We start from the raw sequence: 17,637 nt of genomic DNA on the forward strand, positions 1-17,637 counted from the left end.
GTTGAATAACTGGGAAGGCTACTGAGCACCAGATATGATAGTTATGGTGGGAACACTCTTGGCTGAGAAAAGTATAGAAAATGCAGACTGAGAACACTTAATCTATTGCCCAAATTTACTGGGGCTAGTCCTGCCCACCTAAACCTTGGAACATCAGGGTTCTTGGTTTGGTAAACCGAACTTGTCAATAAACAATTTATAAGCCTGGTCAAATTTTGGCCAGAGCATGTCCAAAAACCATCTGGATCTGATTTTCTGCAATATACTCAAAACTCTCATTACAGATTTCTTAACCTCAGATTCTTTTACAAAGGCCCCTTTGCACCAACTTCTTTTTTCCCTGTCTCTTCTCTCCCTGTAATTTCCACATGAGTTCCAGGTCTATCATTCTCCTACATTCACTTATCAACTCTCCCTACTTCCTGGGTTCTTTCAGTAAGTGCCAAGACTAGATAATACCTAGGGTAGACAGGTTCTTATCTGTCTCAAAGACAGACATCAGAACTATAAAGATGGGAAACGTGTTATTTCTGGAGATGGCTCTCCATAGAGATTCTAACAAATGCCTTCTTTGACTAAAGCTATTGATAGGTTTTTTTTGAGCAGCAAGAATAGATTTTCCATATTTTAAGAGAAGCAAGTTGGTTAAAAATAAAAACAGTCAGATCTGTCATAGAGCTTTGGAAATATCAGAGGTCAGATAATGTTTCCCAAGGCCTAACACGGGATTGTAGGAAAAGCTTGAAGAACGTGGTTTGTCTGTAAGGGAGGTTTTGGTGCTGAAACATACATATTAGATATAAAGGGATGCTACTATCCATCTAGTTTAGTTTGATATTTGAGCCTCTATCAGATTTGCTAGGTAAAAAGCTAGGTGTCTGGTGGAGATTACCTCTCAGATCACATACCACTAGAAAAGTCCCATTTAGCAGTTGTCCTATCCTAGAAATTTCAGGACAAGCTACCCAGTAGGACTGCATTAGCTCTCTGCACTTAGTTTTTAATCCTATTCAATTTGAGTTTCTTGTCAATGCTTCTTTGTAACCAATCCTACCAACAATAAAATACTGATTACCAACTCAGTAAGTATTCAGATACAGTCATATTACTCACGAGCTTTATGTACCAGGATAAAATTGAAAATCCTGTGCAAACTGTTTTGTTTTTGTTAAATGGTAATTTTCTTCAAGTTTTACTGAACAAGTTTTACTACAATAGCCAGCATATGATATAACAAGTTTGCAGTCAGTACTATGCTATGCAAGTGAGTCTATTTAATGCTATACACTATGTTGTACTTGGTAAGCAAATATTTTGATTATGAAGCCAAATAATCCCTTAACAGTAAATATTAAACCAAATTTATCTAAAACACTATTTCAAAGAATATGCTATAGTTTATCACTTCTTGGTCTTTTGGCTAAGACCAAGTGTAAAAACTATGTTATAGTTTATAGATATCTGACCCAAAACCAGACTAAAAGTATCTTCAATTTCCAAATTGCCAACATCAGTTTTTATAGTTTCAAATGTATTTTAATTAGTTAACTATTAACAGGATTTTGTAGTATACTAATGATATCAAAATTAACATTGACATTCTAATGAGAAAAGATGCTGTACAAACCTTTCAACAAGTGTTTCTGGAATGATCTCAGGGTATAACATGATAAACTAGGCATAGCCCATGAATTTAAAATACTTATGATCTAAGAGGAAAACAATGACAACTAGTCAAAAAATACCATGGAACTCTTTTGGACAAGGCTCATAATTACTTTAAGATATAGTAGAATAAAAAAAAGATATAGAAGTAATATTATGTGCCCTCAAATAGAATAACCAAAAGGAAAGAGTACGATAAATAGTTGGCAATGTCCTCCATGGTATAAAAAATGGAAATGGCTGCACAAATGTCAGGTGTGTTCCATCCTTGCTCTATCAAAATGGTCTTACTCAGTCCTGTTGTCCCATACTATTGTCATAGAAGGGTTCAAAATTATGAATGTGAATCATGGAGGAAACAAAAGCAAGAGAATGTTTTGACTAACTGGAGACTGGGCTTCATTAATCCAGGAAGATTTTCTGGAGAAAATGGGTCATGAGAAGTCTTTGTGTACACAACTCAAGGAAATATGTTCTTCCCCTTATTTCATATTTACAACAGTAAGTGGAAATGAGCTTTAATACCACAGTTGACCAATAAGTGTTCCTTAGACATAAACTGCAAACCAGCTCCAAAACAAAATTCTGAGACTAGAAGTTTTAAATACATTAGAAGAGTTAATCCTTCGGGCTAGGGCTCAAGGCCTGAAAACTATGCATTCTACATAGTGCCCATGGTCAAATCCAGCTTTAGGCCTTTTATCTTTCCCATTTGTTTACACATTATCTATGGATGCTTTCAGCTACAAGGGCATCGTTGAGTGAGTTGCCCAAAGTAGTCTATGGTCAACTGGCTTTGTTTGTTAAAATGCAGATTCTTGAGCCAACACCAAATCCAGTGAATGAGACTCTCTTTGGTAAGGGACCAAAATTTTGCATTTTATCAAGCACAGCATTTTATTGTGAAGCATGTTAAATTTTGAAAACCATTGTTTTGTGTCACCAGATTTTATAAGTATAGTCTCTAAATCAAATCTGAGAGTGACAATGAGTGATGCCTACAGTATCTTTCACCTGCCAGATTGATTAAATACATTCATGGTGTTCCTAGAGCTAAATAGAAATTCCGTATGTTTCTCTCTTGAATATTCAGCATTCTGCCCATGTGGAGGTTCAGCTACAACTCATTTATAACTTAAAGCTCATTTTCACAATTTTTGATCAATATACTAATTTATGTAATCCCATTTTTACTTAGAATGTGTATAACACTAGACCATGTGCCAAGCGGTGAACAATTTCTGTGATAAAAAGTAAGATTTAGGGTAAGATTCTAGGATTCCTATTCTAATCTGACCTTTATATTCCAAAGCTTTCTTCATGACGCCTAGCATGGTTTAGATATTTCTGGGTGTTCTTGAGTTTCTGTCTTTGGGGCAGAACGTGTTTCTATCTAATCTAGCCAATTGCCTCCAGGGATAGAAAAATCACAGGTTTTTCAGATTTGGGGGGGCGGGGGGACCATGCACATTCCACCTAATTTCCAAGTCTCTGAACCAGAGCTGAATTCTCAAGGCAACTGACCTTTTTGGACTCATTTTACATAACTCACAGTGATCTTGGGAGTAGGAAAGTAAATGAGGGCTAAGCATAAATGGTTAGTTCTGTAAGAGGAACACTACATCCCTGAAATGCCCAAATCAAGAGACTATACAAATACACCACAGATTTAGTATTGACTAAATCTTGGGAAATAATTTCTGCTTTCTTTCTCAATTATGTATGTCAAAAATTATAAATACTATTGGTTGGTATCATTTGCCAAATACAAAAATAAGGTGAGTAAAGCTCCTTTTCTTTGCAGGGGTGAAGGAAAGGAACAGCAGATGCAAGGCGAAGGTGGAGTCAAATGACCCCTAGAAATTCAGAAGAAGTCTCAGAGCTAACTGCTGCTGTCAGGAACTCTGTATAGAAAATGGCTTCTGAGGTTATCAAAACAAATGGCATTTAGACAAGTAAATCTGAGTTAGCAAAGTGAAGATCCAGAAATGAAAATAAAGCTGAGAGTGAAATTCAGTTTCAACAGAGAAAGGGAAAGCTACCATATTTATTTGTTTGTATCCCTGGAGTCTGGAATTGGGGAATTTTAAAAACTCACATAAATTTTAGACCACTAGCACCTGTATGTAGGAACATTTAAGCCTTTGAAAATCCTTGATTCAATTTATTTAGTGCATCAAATATTTTGCAGTTTTTTACTTTTAAATATTATTATCTCTTTCATTTTGATTCTCTGATACTACTTTTTGAAAATAGAGAAACCTAGATGTTGCCAAATGATCCAATTTTACTTTCTGTTGTAACATTAACTAAAATGTTCTGCTTATGATTCTTATTTTTTCAAAGTTTTCATATACTTCTTTGAATTTATGTATATTAAAGGCATAAATATCAATATTTTAAACCAGAATCCTTGTTGGAATATTCCAAATCTACAACATCTATTTATGGAGACTTTCTCTATATATATTATTTTAGATACTTTCACTAGTGACTGAATTAGAAACTCAGTCACGGATTTACTAAATGACCCTTCCTGTTACTGATAGAGGCCAGCAGTTAGTAATTAGTCTTAAACCATAATCTAAATCTCACCTAAACATGTTGTCCACACAAATGTAGTTCTCAAAATGTCAAAGGGATGAAGATATTTCCTTCCTAGGAAGACAGTCATTTTGGATTCTACCTCTTCTAATGACACCAATAAGCTTTCAGGTTTGATCTGATTTGATTAAACAATACTTACTGTATGTCTGGTATAAGAGAAGGAGTGGTGCCAGGAGCTGCAAATCAGCAAAGTCTATATGTAGTACACAGAGATGCTGCATTTATAAACATGACTCCAGAAAGTTTAGAGACATGACACTTACGAGGAAGGATAAGAAGGCAGAAGTGATATACCCTAAAGTAAATAAAATATTTGAGGTGGCTCCACTTGGGAAAAATCCCTCCCAAGGCCTGGTTATATAAACCCCTTGTTGGACACATGCCTGACTCAGAGGCAGAGACAACAGCTGCTCAAAGTCATGGGGTGTTAGAGAGTCTCAGAACAGGTGGGAGGATGAAGAATCAAGAGAGAGGGAAACAGCCAGTGCTAGCAGCAGGAGGCCTGACCAGGATCCTGTACAAGCCCTGCCTCTCCAACCCAGCATGAAGAAGAATGGAACCCAGCCCAGGGATAGTAACCAATACAAGGTGATCCAATTAAAATGCCTTACGAGGCCCAGACAGCCAAATTTCCAAAGGGCTCTGTGGCACCCAAAGTGGGAATTTGCTGCTTGTGACAAAAATAACATGGTATATGCTATTGTAATAAGTGTAGTATATTTATACAGAAAATCCAGCTTTGGAGCCAAAACCACTTTATGCATAAGAAATGAAAACAAATGTGTATCCCTTCCTTATAATTCTTCCTCTCAAAATAAATTATTTTTTGTAAACTCCATTTCAAATCATTAAAGTTTAATTGAGATTATCAAGACTTTTCTAACCCAACCTCTTATGTGGGCTGGGAGCACAGAGCCATGTTTAGAATATTATTAAAACACCAAGCCTCAGGATGGCATGTCTGCACATTGAGGGATGGAGGAAGGAATACTAGTAATTGATTTACCCATCTCTTTACTCACTCATACAATCAGCAAATATTTAATTGTCAACCCTGTACCAAAGATTATATAAGGTGCTAGAGATACACAGTTGAGCAAAAAGAGACTCAGTCCCAGTCCTCATGGATACCACAAAAGAGGGGAGCAGACTATAAAAAAGCAAATAAATAATCACAGATTACAAAAAAAAAGTGACTTAAAAGAAACAGTGAAAGAAAATAACAAGGTAGGGGGTGGGAAGGTGTACTACTTAGATGGGATGGCCAAGGAAGTCTCACTTAAGTGACTTTTAGAATAAGATGAAGGATGAGAGGTTGCCAAGCCAGGGAAGAGCATCCTAAGTAAATGAAATCACACCTGTGACACCCTGAATTAGGAAGAACATGACGTGGAAGAGGAGTTGAAAGGCCAGGGGGAGAGCAGATTATAAAGTTGAGGAGGTAGGAAGGGGTTAGAGAACACAGCTTTTTACAGGCTAGTGGTTTGAATGTTTCCTAAGGGATTGTTCTGCCTGTTAAATGAGCCTCACCATTCATTCATTCATTCAATCATTCAGTCACTCAATACGTGTTTAATGTGAGTCTGCTATATGCAGGTACTCTTCCAGGCCCTGGGAATATATATAATAGGGAAGAAAACAGTCAATAATCCCTGCCCTCATGGATCTGACATTCTACTGGAAGGGAGACAGGCAGTAAACAAGAAAACAGGAAAAATAAACAAGATAATTACAGCTTTTGATATGTGCTATGACAGAAATAGATAAGTGCTATTATAGAGAATAACATGGAGAGGGGGCCCCTTTAATTACTTTAATCTCCTGGCATGGGGCTTATACTTAGTCAGGTTTATGTCATTGTTTTCACTAGTGTGGGGATTTTTAGCATTTTTTATTGAAATAAGCTAAATTAAATCTGGAAAGTTATTGGTGGTGTCAGAGTAAGCGGAAATTCACTCTGCTTTCTAGTTCTCCAACTTAAGAAAAACAGCTTTAAAAAAGTATGTTGTACATCCTAAGTATATACAATTTTTGTCAATCATACCTCCATAAAGCTGGGAGCAAAAAAAGAAAAAAAAATCAAAACTTTACTTCAGTCCTAAAAAGACCTTGCGAGACTAATTAGGGATTGGAGGAGGCAAGGTCAGCACATGCTCAGCTCCCCTTTCCCCGATTATGGGCCTGTGCACACAAAACAGTAAAGAAAAGGAAGAAGATAGCAGGGGTTGTTACCTTGAGTCAAAAAAGAAAGTTAGTGTCATTTTATTTCAAAGTGGCTGAATCCTATCCAGGGAAATTGGCTTCAGGGGAAAAAAAAAAAAAAAGAGTGGCTGCATTACTTACGATTCCCAGGGAAATGTTCCCAGCATCTTTAATTATATCCCTTTCTTTTTCCTATCTCTTCAATTTCTCTTTTCCTGACTCTTTTCTACTCTGATATTCTTTAATCCCCATCCCTTTTTTCCCTTTTCCCCTGCCTATCTTTGCCTTAAGTCAGTCAGGTGGTTACATGGAGGTGACATCTGCCTCCCTAGTTGCATTCAGTAAAAAGAAAGTTTTGAGCTCTGACCCAGGTAATCTCCTTTATTTGGCCCACACCCCTTTATGGTTTAGTCAGACTGTTGTTCTCAGTTAGGGGTCGGGTTGTGACAACCTCTCCTCTCCTAGGTAAGATTTGAATTTCCTTTTCCAGGTTGGCTTCACTCTGGAACTGAGGATGGTAGTTCATCATCGGGACAGACTCATAGCTGCCCTATATCTCTTTTCAGTCCAACCCTGCCCTGGTGGCTCAGTTGGATGGAGACCCAGAGTAAATAACCTGTCCCTCCAACCTCAGCTGGCTACTTGGAAGAGGACACTCAGGACACCCCTGGGTGGTGTTCTATAGGATCATGAAGCATGACAGAGCTGAGAACTGATGTAAGCAAGTGACGAGCACACTGAGAAGAAAGACAGTGGAAAGAAAAGGCTTGTCAGTTACACACTCAGTCCCTTTGTTCACTATTTAGCTTCAGTGCTGGTTCCCTCCACCCCCACCTCAGCTTAGTTTCAGTGTAAATCCTCTTTATCATTTCACTTCCTACCCCAATTGTGTACTATTCTTATACTCAGTGGTATGATTATCTTGGCATAGGTTTCCCAGGCTTGTCTTTTTTTCTTAAGGAAGTTCAGGAGAAGTAGATGGAGCTCTTTATTTCCAGGAGCAGCCTGAGGCAGGAGTTGTAACCCTGGTACCTCCAAGTAGGTTAGTGGGGCTTTTCAGTCAAAATTCGGAAACTTCCCAATACTAATTGAGTTGGTGCTATCATTAATGTGACAAATCTTAATCTTAGATACTCAGCCAAAATTTAAGTTGTTATTAGAAGCCATTGCTGAGAAAACATTAAAATAAAGTTTAGGGGCGCCTGGGTGGCACAGCGGTTAAGCGTCTGCCTTTGGCTCAAGGCGTGATCCCGGCGTTCTGGGATCGAGCCCCACATCAGGCTCCTCTGCTATGAGCCTGCTTCTTCCTCTCCCGCTCCCCCTGCTTGTGTTCCCTCTCTCGCTGGCTGTCTCTCTGTCGAATAAATAAATAAAATCTTAAAAAAAAATAAAGCTTAGCCGTTAACTAAGGGGCATAAACCTATGGATATTTTTGTTTTATCAATATAAGTGTACTTTGCATTATAGTTTGTTAATATACACACTCCTTAGTCCCTCAGACAGAATTACCTAAGCAAGACAAGGAGTCCCTGATGGGCCAACTACATGCCTGACTGTGAAGCATTCATTATGAGGTTGCTGGGAACACACTAATGGGGAGAAATTTCTAGGGCTTGGATTTAACAGAACTTTCTCCAATTAGAATCAACCAACAATGGAATGGACTGCCTTGTGTCACTAAATGACTACATGTTAAGGATTTTGTAAAGAGGATTCTACATTGGATAAGGCGTTGGACTAGATCAGTAGTTCTAAAATACTACATGGACCAATTATATTAAAAGTACCCAGCAGCCTTGCTTATAATGTAGGTTCTTAGGCCCCATTTCAGATCTCCTGAATTAAAATCTCTGAGTGGAGCCCAAGACTATATTTTCAAAAAGTGCTTGTAGTTGGTGAAGATAGGTTTGGGAATCAATGAACCACATGACCAAAAATCTTCCAGATTTGATTTTCCTTTTATCTGTTATACTTAAAACAAACACCTGGGTTTAATTTTCTCAAATCAAACCTACTTTTTTTTTAATGTAAAAGAGACTCTGAAGCACTGGATCACACATACTATCATTTATCAGTAACAAATATGCATTTGTAACGATTCCTTCTTTTCACAAATGGTATTACTTTACAACAAGGACAAAAAGAAAAAAAACCCTGTAGATAACATTTCCTATTAATTCCAATGTATAGTCCATAAAAAAGTGACAAGAAGAAGAAATGTCTGATGAAAGGAGATGTAACTGATTTTAAAACTCCTACTTGATTTCATTTACTGGATCAAATATTATCCATCAGTTTGGAGTTGCCTCTGGGTTAGACTTGCTGATGCTGCACTCTAGCAGCTTTGTAGACCAAGCTGTCAGCAAAAGAATATATATATATAATCATTGGCACAAATTTTCTGTGATACTTGCATTGCTCTCCGGATTTGAAATAAATATAACACTTCTTTTCTTTACATCAGTTGCTTCTCATGTGGATGTGTTTGTGATCATCTGCCCCAAATATAGTAGCATTCAAGTCTATTTCTGGAAAACAATGAACAACATCCCCACTTTCAGGTCAGTAGATTTCTGGCTTTTAAGAAGGCTTATGGAAATAGACGTGGAATCCTCGGTACATATAGAATGAAAGCAAATACTCTGTAACTGTATATGATGACTGTAAAATGCTTTTTACACTGATATTTCTATCACAAGCTCTTAGAAAATCAGGAAAATCTAAATAAAAACCAGTAATAACAAAAGGTTATCACTGTCATATTTCTAAAATAATAGTGGATTGATAATACAAGCCAAACCCCATGAAAACGAGCACTAGAACAGTGGAATTTTCTTTTATAATAAAATAGATTTTAAAGATGTGGCTACTGGACCACTTGTTTTAGGATGAATTTTAATAAAACAATATCCCTGAGATGGGTATTAAGGAGGGCATGTATTGCATGGTGCACTGGGTGTTACATGCAAGTAATGAATCATGAAACTTTACATCAAAAACTAAGGATGTACTGTATGGTGACTAACATAATATAATAAAAAAATATTATAAAAAAACCGATATCCCTGAGCAATCACACATTGTAGATGTTCACTTTCCAATTGTTATAATAGAATTTGCCATGTGTTTTTCCCCCAGGGAGCACATTTTATATTGCTTATGTTGCATATTCAAACAAATACAATAAACTCCATTTTAAAAACGTACGACACATAAAAGCTTCTGTGCAAGTTCTGTATTATTTTTAAATTCCTACTGGCTAATAAAAGTATTTCCACTATAGAACTGGCACTATCTAGAAATGCACATGATGAATTTTTTGCATGCAGGATACCAGAAACATTATTATCTCTTACTCCATGTCATAATTGAACAGTCTCAAATCAAATGTTTATATATGAATAATGATTATAACTATTGTTACCTTTGCAAAAACCTTTATCACCTTATCTACATATGTACAATTGGGTCCCCAAATGTTAATTATATAAAATCTAAAAGAAGAACAGTATCTAGCTGCATCTGTGTTTATCTCTTTAAAGGGAGATTTGGCATTTTTGGTCTTCCTTCCATAAGTCACATTGCTATTTGCAAAGGCCAGTGTTATATGATGCTAAAGATCATGGACAGTTATTGCTCTTGTGACACCTGAATTCAAATTTATGAAGTAAAGTTAAATAAATTCCGGTTCTACACACATAGTAAGAAATTTTAGGTAAAATATTTAATTTTTCTCCTTGGGAATTTATTTTTCATTGGATTTTTTTATAAATAGGATTTATTTTTTAGAGTTCTTGGTTTGCAGAACAACTGAGTGGAGAGTGTAGTTTGTATATACCCCTTCAGTTCTCCCTTCGTACATAGTTTATTATCAACATCTTGTATTAATATGGTATATTGTTACAACTGATGAGCCAATACTGATAGATTATTATTATTATTTTTAAATATTTTATTCATTTATTTGAGAGAGAGAGAGGTGAGAGAGCGCTTGAATGCATGAATGAAGGGGGAGGGGCAGAGGGAAAGGGAGAAGTAGACTCCCCGCTGAGCACAGAGCCAGACACAGGGCTTGATCCCAAGACTCTGAGATGATGACCTGAGCCAAAGTCAGAAGCTTAACCTACTGAGCCACCAGGTGCCTCCTGATAGATTATTATTAACCAAAGTTCTTATTTAACCTTTTAAAGGGTATTTGTAGTAATTATTTGTTGATTCATTGATTCATTCATTTTTTTTCATTCAACCATGTGTGAACACTAACTATATGCCAGACAGTGTCCTTGGCCCTAGAGTTACACAAATCAATAAGATAGATTTCCAATTCTTTGGAGTTCACATTAAAGCTGAAGAGATGATAAATAAGTAACTATGGTTCAATGTACTAAGTGCTAAGAGAGGTATATGAAAAGGGCTACAAGTGGACAGAGGAGAGAGGTATTCATTCTGCTTGGGGAGGAGACTCAGAAAAGACTTAACAGAAGATACTAATTAGAGTTATACCTTGACAAATGAACAGCAGTTTACTAAGCAGAAAATGAGGGGAAGGGTATTCTAGGCAGGAGAAACTGTGGAAGAGAGGTATAAGAGTACAGGTTGTATTCTTGGTGACCTGTGGACTGAACAAATGGGAGGGTAGATGAGGAAGGGACTAAAAATTTAGACTGGGGTGAGGATTACTGTTATTTATTTATGCAGGTGGTCCTTTCTACTAGACTATAAACTTCTTGAGGTTAAGATCCAGGTCTCATCCTTTCATTTTTTCATCTGCTCATTCAATAAATGTCTTCTGAGTACCCCTTACAAGACAAAAACTAAAGCAGATAGATAGCATCACTGAGGCATTGACCCTTCCTTGAAGGAACTCATAGGGTGATAGGAAAAATGTAAAAACAAATAATCGCAGTACATGTGATGAATGCTGACCAAATGAATATCACTTCTTGCAGGGTTGTCTAATAATTTCACAGAAATTTCATACAAATGGGACACCTGGGTGGCTTAGTCAGTTCAGTGTCTGCCTTCAGCTCAGGTCATGATCCCAGTGTCCTGGGATTAAGTCCCCTGTCTGGCTCCTTGCTCAGCGGGGAGCCTGCTTCTCCCTCCGCTTGCCTCTCTCCCTGCTTGTGCTCACCTCTCTCTCTCTCTCTCTCTGACAAATAAATAAATAAATACAATCTTAAAAAAAAGAAATTTCATACAAACCTAATTTCCTTTTTGGTAGGAGAGGCAGTGCCTCAAAATTTTGTGTTTTATAAAAACGTCCCTACTCCCTCTCAATTTCCTAACACAGATACTTTTTGTTAATCCTGAATGAAATGAACTAACTTCTGAAGAAAGGAGAAAGACAGTGTTGTGATTTACAAAACTGAGCTAGGTTTGCAAGGCATAGGACTGGGGACAAACTATGAAGAAATACTGTAGTCTAGGTGTTAGGAAGGTGAAAGAAATGGAGTTATTAAAGAACCAGCTTTGATGCTCTGCATTGTTTTTAATATGTTACTTTTTGCGTTGGGATTACGTGAGCCAAAGATATGCTCCTTTAACCTTGTCAGTCTCCTTCTCTTGACAATGAGAAGCAAATGAGACTGAGGCAAAGGTGGGGTGAGAGAAGAGCCCCTATCTATTCTTTTTAATACAGGTGGGCTATGAAAAGGAGGAAGCTTTAAGGAGCTGATTTAATAAATGTAGGGTATTTAGAGGGGTCGTGGTAGAAAAATAGTAGTAGTATGAATAGTATAAAGCAGTAAAAATAATAGCTTACATGTATTGTGACCCTTATGTCAACACTTTACATGCTTTACTTTCCATCTTCACAACAATCTTGTGTAGTTCCATCATTATCCTCACTTTACAGATACAGATATGGAAGTACAGAAAGATTGGGTGACATGCCGAGGCCACATGGCTAGTAAGTGGTGAAAAGAATTTGAACTCAGGGAGTCTTAACTGACACACCATGACTGAAAACAGTACAGAGGCAGAGATGGGAGCGCTTTGGGTATTGTAATAGAGCTATAATTGATATGTGTGTATGGGTAAAGAGGAAGGTGGTGGCAAAAGAGAGATGGAGATTTCTTTTTTGTTGTTTGTTTTTAATAATAATTTTTATTTTGTTATGTTAATCACCATACAGTATATCCTTAGTTTTTGATGTAATGATAGAGATTTCTAAGGCAAACAATGCCAGGTATCATGTTATAGAACTTTCCTGGTTATGACTTAAGTTGTATCTTATAATAATTATACACTCCCATTCTTCAAAACTGCCTTAAGTCTGATTATCCCTATCTATCCATCTCTCTATTTAGATCTAATAAATACAAGCTGAAAAGTTTTATTTTGCTTTTGGTTTTTGAATTGGAAATTACAGCTGATCAGTCTTGATTTTGAAAGCATCAATTCCTGAGCATTATTTTTCAAATATCAAACTAAGATGTTCTTATTAATGGTGGGAAATTGGTTCTGATAACTCCTTCTTCAGAATTAATTCAAAGACTTCAAAAAAGAGCATCCTTAATCATTGTCTAAAATATAGAGAGGTTATGCCAAAGGAAAAATGAAAACAAAACCAAGAAAAACAACTTTTCTACCCTAAGAAATTTTTTATGTTGCTCTTTTACAACATTCCCATTTAAATGTAGATTGTAATGCGTTACTAAGTACAAGGTAGAATTTTTGGACTATTAAAATGCTAATGAGAAGGTTTACTTTAAGTCAGAAACTATTGTTGAAAAGGTACAAAGGTAGGAAAATTTACTTTAAGGTCATTTAAGAAAAGCTAAGCAATTTTGTCAGTGAAATAAGAAATTTCTTATAAGAAAAAAATATAAAGGAAGCACAGTGCAACTGTACTTGTGCATAGCAATACTGCAGAACATTACACTAAGGGACATGTTATTTCATTTTGGTGTTGCAAAAACTAACAGTCTCAAGCAGACATACGTCTCCGGACAGCTTCACCTAGAGTATTAATAGTGAATTGACAGACTGCACAAATATTTGTTACCACTGCACCTACTCTCCTAAATACGACGAATTGTATAAGGCCCTAATATGGTGGTTGCAGAATGCCTTTGGATATATTTGGGACTTCCTGAATCTCCCAAAAACTTTATCTTCTCCAGCGTTCAATTTCCTATTTTAGGCAAGAAAATTGTGACTTATGCCCTACTGCTCATCACAATGGCTTGTAAAGCCTTTCCCACACCCTCAGTGTATTTACCCAAGGCTACCAGGTCAACCATTCCAACTGAATTCAATCAAAAAGCACCTGTGGGTGGTATCACAAGTGATATATTTAGTTGTTGAAATGACCAATGGGTTATAGGATAAGAGGAGCAGGCGAAACTAAACATGTAGGACATCAAAAGAAACCAATGGATGGTAGAAATGCTTTTTTCATTGATCCATTTGTGTTCTGATTTTCTACTATATGAAAACTATTACTAAAATATCCCCAGTGTTGTTTTTTATTTTCTCCACCACTCCTGCTCCATTTCATGGTGTCCTCCACTGCGGAAATAGAAATTTATGCCTTAGAGAAGGCATGTAGGAATCTGAGTCACTGGCAAAAAGTTTTGCGAACTTTGTATAAGAAGAAATTCTTTAGTAAGAAAGAAGAAATTAAAGAAGAAGAAGAAAGAAGAAATATAAGAAGAACTTCTACAAAAAACTTCCTTTAAGGAAAAATATGTCTTTGAAAATACAAGTGTTTTTAAAAGGCAGTGTACTAGAGCTGCCTACTGTGCTATTTATTCCCAGTGGTTTGAAGATACATTCCAAGATACCAAGAAAATCTATTTAAAATTTGATGCAAGGCAAAGACTTTAAGACTACTCAATTTCTTCTCTTTTTTCTCTTCCTTCCCATCTTCCTCCATCTCTTCCTATTACCATTACTACTGTAAGGCTATTACATGTATATAGTACATTACAGTTGACAAAGTGCTGACATAGACATTACCTCATTTGATCATTCTACATTCATTTAATAAATATTTACTGAGCATCTATACCTTGCCTGGCCTTAAGTATACGGCGGTAAAAAAATGTATATTGAGCTTATCATTTTCAAGAGAATTTTAAAAATAAGCAAATAAATTTACAACTTGTAAAAAGAGCCATTATAAAAAAATTTCAGGGTCCTATTAATGGTGAACACAGTGGACCTAGTTTATGCTGGAAGGCCAGAGAAGGTCTCTCTGAGTCAACCTGAGCTGAAATGGAAAGATGAGAAGTTTTCAGTCAGATGAAGAGCAAGATGAAGAGTTTTCTAGACCCAGAAAATAACATGTGCAAGGGCCCTGAGGCAGAAAGAGACTTGGCCCATAAGAATGGAATGGAAGAGGCAAAAGATAAACCTAGACAGGTACCAGATGCCAAATGATGCAGGACCTTATAAGTTCAAGTTAGAGAATTTGACATATATTCTAAATATAGTGGGAACCTAGTAAAGGGTTTTAACAGGGGAAATTAGAGTATCCTATTAACTTTTTATCAGTGCTAATGGAAATATAATGTGACTTCTGTAAGTAATTTAAAATTTTCTAGTAGCCATGTTAAAAAAGTAAAATAAAACACATGAAATTAATTTTAATATTGTATTTTGGTTAGACCAATATTTCCAAAATATTACCATTTCAATAGAAGTCAATCATTGAGATATTTTACATTTTTTATACCATGTCTTCAAAATCCTGTGCAATTTTTCCCATATAGCACACCTCATTTCAGACCAACCACATTTCAAGTGCTCATTTGCCACATGTGGCCTGTGGCTACTGTACTAGATAATGCATGTCTATAAAGTTCGATCTGGTTGCTATATAAAGAATAAATTTGAAAAGAATGGGTGAAAGCAAGTATACTAGTTTTCTATGGCTGCTGTTACAAATTACCATAAACTTAGTGGCTTAAAGCAAAGCAAATTTATCCTCTTATAGTTCTGTAGATCAGAATTCCAACACATGTTTTGGTTTTGATGGGCTAAAATCAAGATGTAGGGTTGCATTCCTTCTGGAGATTCAAGGGGACAATCTAGTTCCTTGCCTTTCCCAGTTTCTGGAAGCCACTGCATGCCTTGGCTCATAGTCCCATTGTTTCATCTTCAAAGCCAGCAATATTGTGCTGTGTCTCTCTCATGCTGCCATCTTTTTGGTTCTTTTCTGCTTTTTATTCCTTGTATAAGGACACTTGTGATTACAATGGGCCCACCTGGATAGTCCAATATAACCTCTCCATATCAAGGTCAGCTGATTAGCAACCTTAATTCTATCTGCAACCTTAACTCCCCCATTGCTATGTAACCAAACACATTCACATGCTCGAGGGATTAGGATTTAGACATCTTTTTGAGGGAGATGGGGGTTGCTACTCTGTCTACTGTAGCAAGAAACCATATTATCCACATTAAAACAATGTTTTGAAACAATAATGAATTCACTATTTTATAGAAACCATATGACAATAATTTATAAAATATGGAAAAGCACAAAGAAGAAATTAAACAACAAACATTACTACACAAAATCTTGCCACTCAGAAACATTTTATCAACATTTATTAAACATCATTTTACCCATGTATGTAGATATAGATAGAAAGATGGAGAAAGAAAAATAATTTTACAAAAATAGGATCATGGTATATATTCTATTTTGGATAAAAAGCATTACATTGATTAATTTTACTTGTATTTAACAGAAGAAAAAATAAATTGCACCGAATTAGAAGAAATTACTGAACTTCAAATATATTTTTCTTCACCATAATATATATTAGTTCCTAAACTATTTCTCTGATGTTTAAAAAATTTTTATAAAATACCGAACTTTTGTCTCATTACACATTTAAGTTCCATTTTTCAACTATAAATAATAGCCTCTGATACTTATATTTCAGAGAAAAAAGAACCTAAAGCTAAGAGAGCCCCAGTGACTTGCCCCAAATCATGGTACATTAGTCTTCTGTTTTCCTTAGTAGGTTCTCTTTTCCATGTTCCATAATTACTATTTAATTCCTTCTCTTTTCTCCTCAAACCTTATACATCTATTCATCTGCAACCCTGGATCCTGGGTTGAAGACCTTGTCATACTGAAGAGGAAAATTACCCAGAGCAGGCCCAGGCCAGCAGGCCCCAGAAGATGGACAGTCAGTAGCAATACTAAGAGATAACCAGAAGCCCCACTTAAGCAAGAGATAACCAGCTGTTTCTGCTTCTGTAAACAGGCTTCCCACCGTGAGCTTCCTGCGCTGCCCTAACCACTGTTCCTGCCTAAAGACCCCCCCCCCATTTAAATCCACTTACCAACAGTCAGCACAGCCCTTGGAACCTGACCCCCGCCCCCGCACTGCTCTATAAAAGCTCCATAACCCCACCACCTGGAGCCCAGGATTTCGAGTGCGAGCTCCTCTGGGTCCACCGGCATAAAATAAACCCGAGTTCTCCTACTTCTCCAAGTGTCGTTTGGTTTCTCACCGGTCTGGTTTTTATTTTCCGCAACAATACTTCGTTGGGAAAATAGGAGTAATCAAACAGTAATTCCCAAATATGAATGCTCAGAATCTTCCTTTATTCCTATGGCTTTGGATAAAAAGCTTATCCTACTTTAAGGCCAACATCTCCTTTGTGCAATGGATACCGCATGTTCACCTCTTCATGAACTTTGCTTTTACAATTATACCCTTTCTCTCCTCTGGCAAAAAATCTCCTCTCTATTGATTTATTTCCATCAATAACATCAAACTCTAGTATCTCTAATCTTCACACAAATAAAACAAAAACCCTCCCTTGACTTAATATGCCCCTTTAGCTACAGCTTCCTATCTCCACTGCTTTACAGCAAAACTTCTTGAAAGAGTTGTGTGGAATAGCTGACTTCATTTCATAACTCCACATTCTTTCTTCAGTCACCACTAACTGGGCTTCCTTTGCCACCACTCAGTGATCCCCATACAGCCATATCCAACAACCATTTCTCAGTTCTTATCCTAATTGTCTTCTCAGCTATATTTGACATAGTTTACTACTCCCCTCACTTTAAATGCTCTCTTTTGGCTTCCTTCACACCTCACTGAGCAATCTTCCTCTTTGCTAATTTCTCCTTCTCTGTTTAAATTCTAAATATTTGAGTGTACTACTGGGTATTTACCTCAAAGATAC

Source organism: Ursus maritimus, assembly GCF_017311325.1.
Source record: "Ursus maritimus isolate PB19 chromosome X unlocalized genomic scaffold, ASM1731132v1 scaffold_X1, whole genome shotgun sequence".
Classification (NCBI taxonomy): domain Eukaryota; kingdom Metazoa; phylum Chordata; class Mammalia; order Carnivora; family Ursidae; genus Ursus; species Ursus maritimus.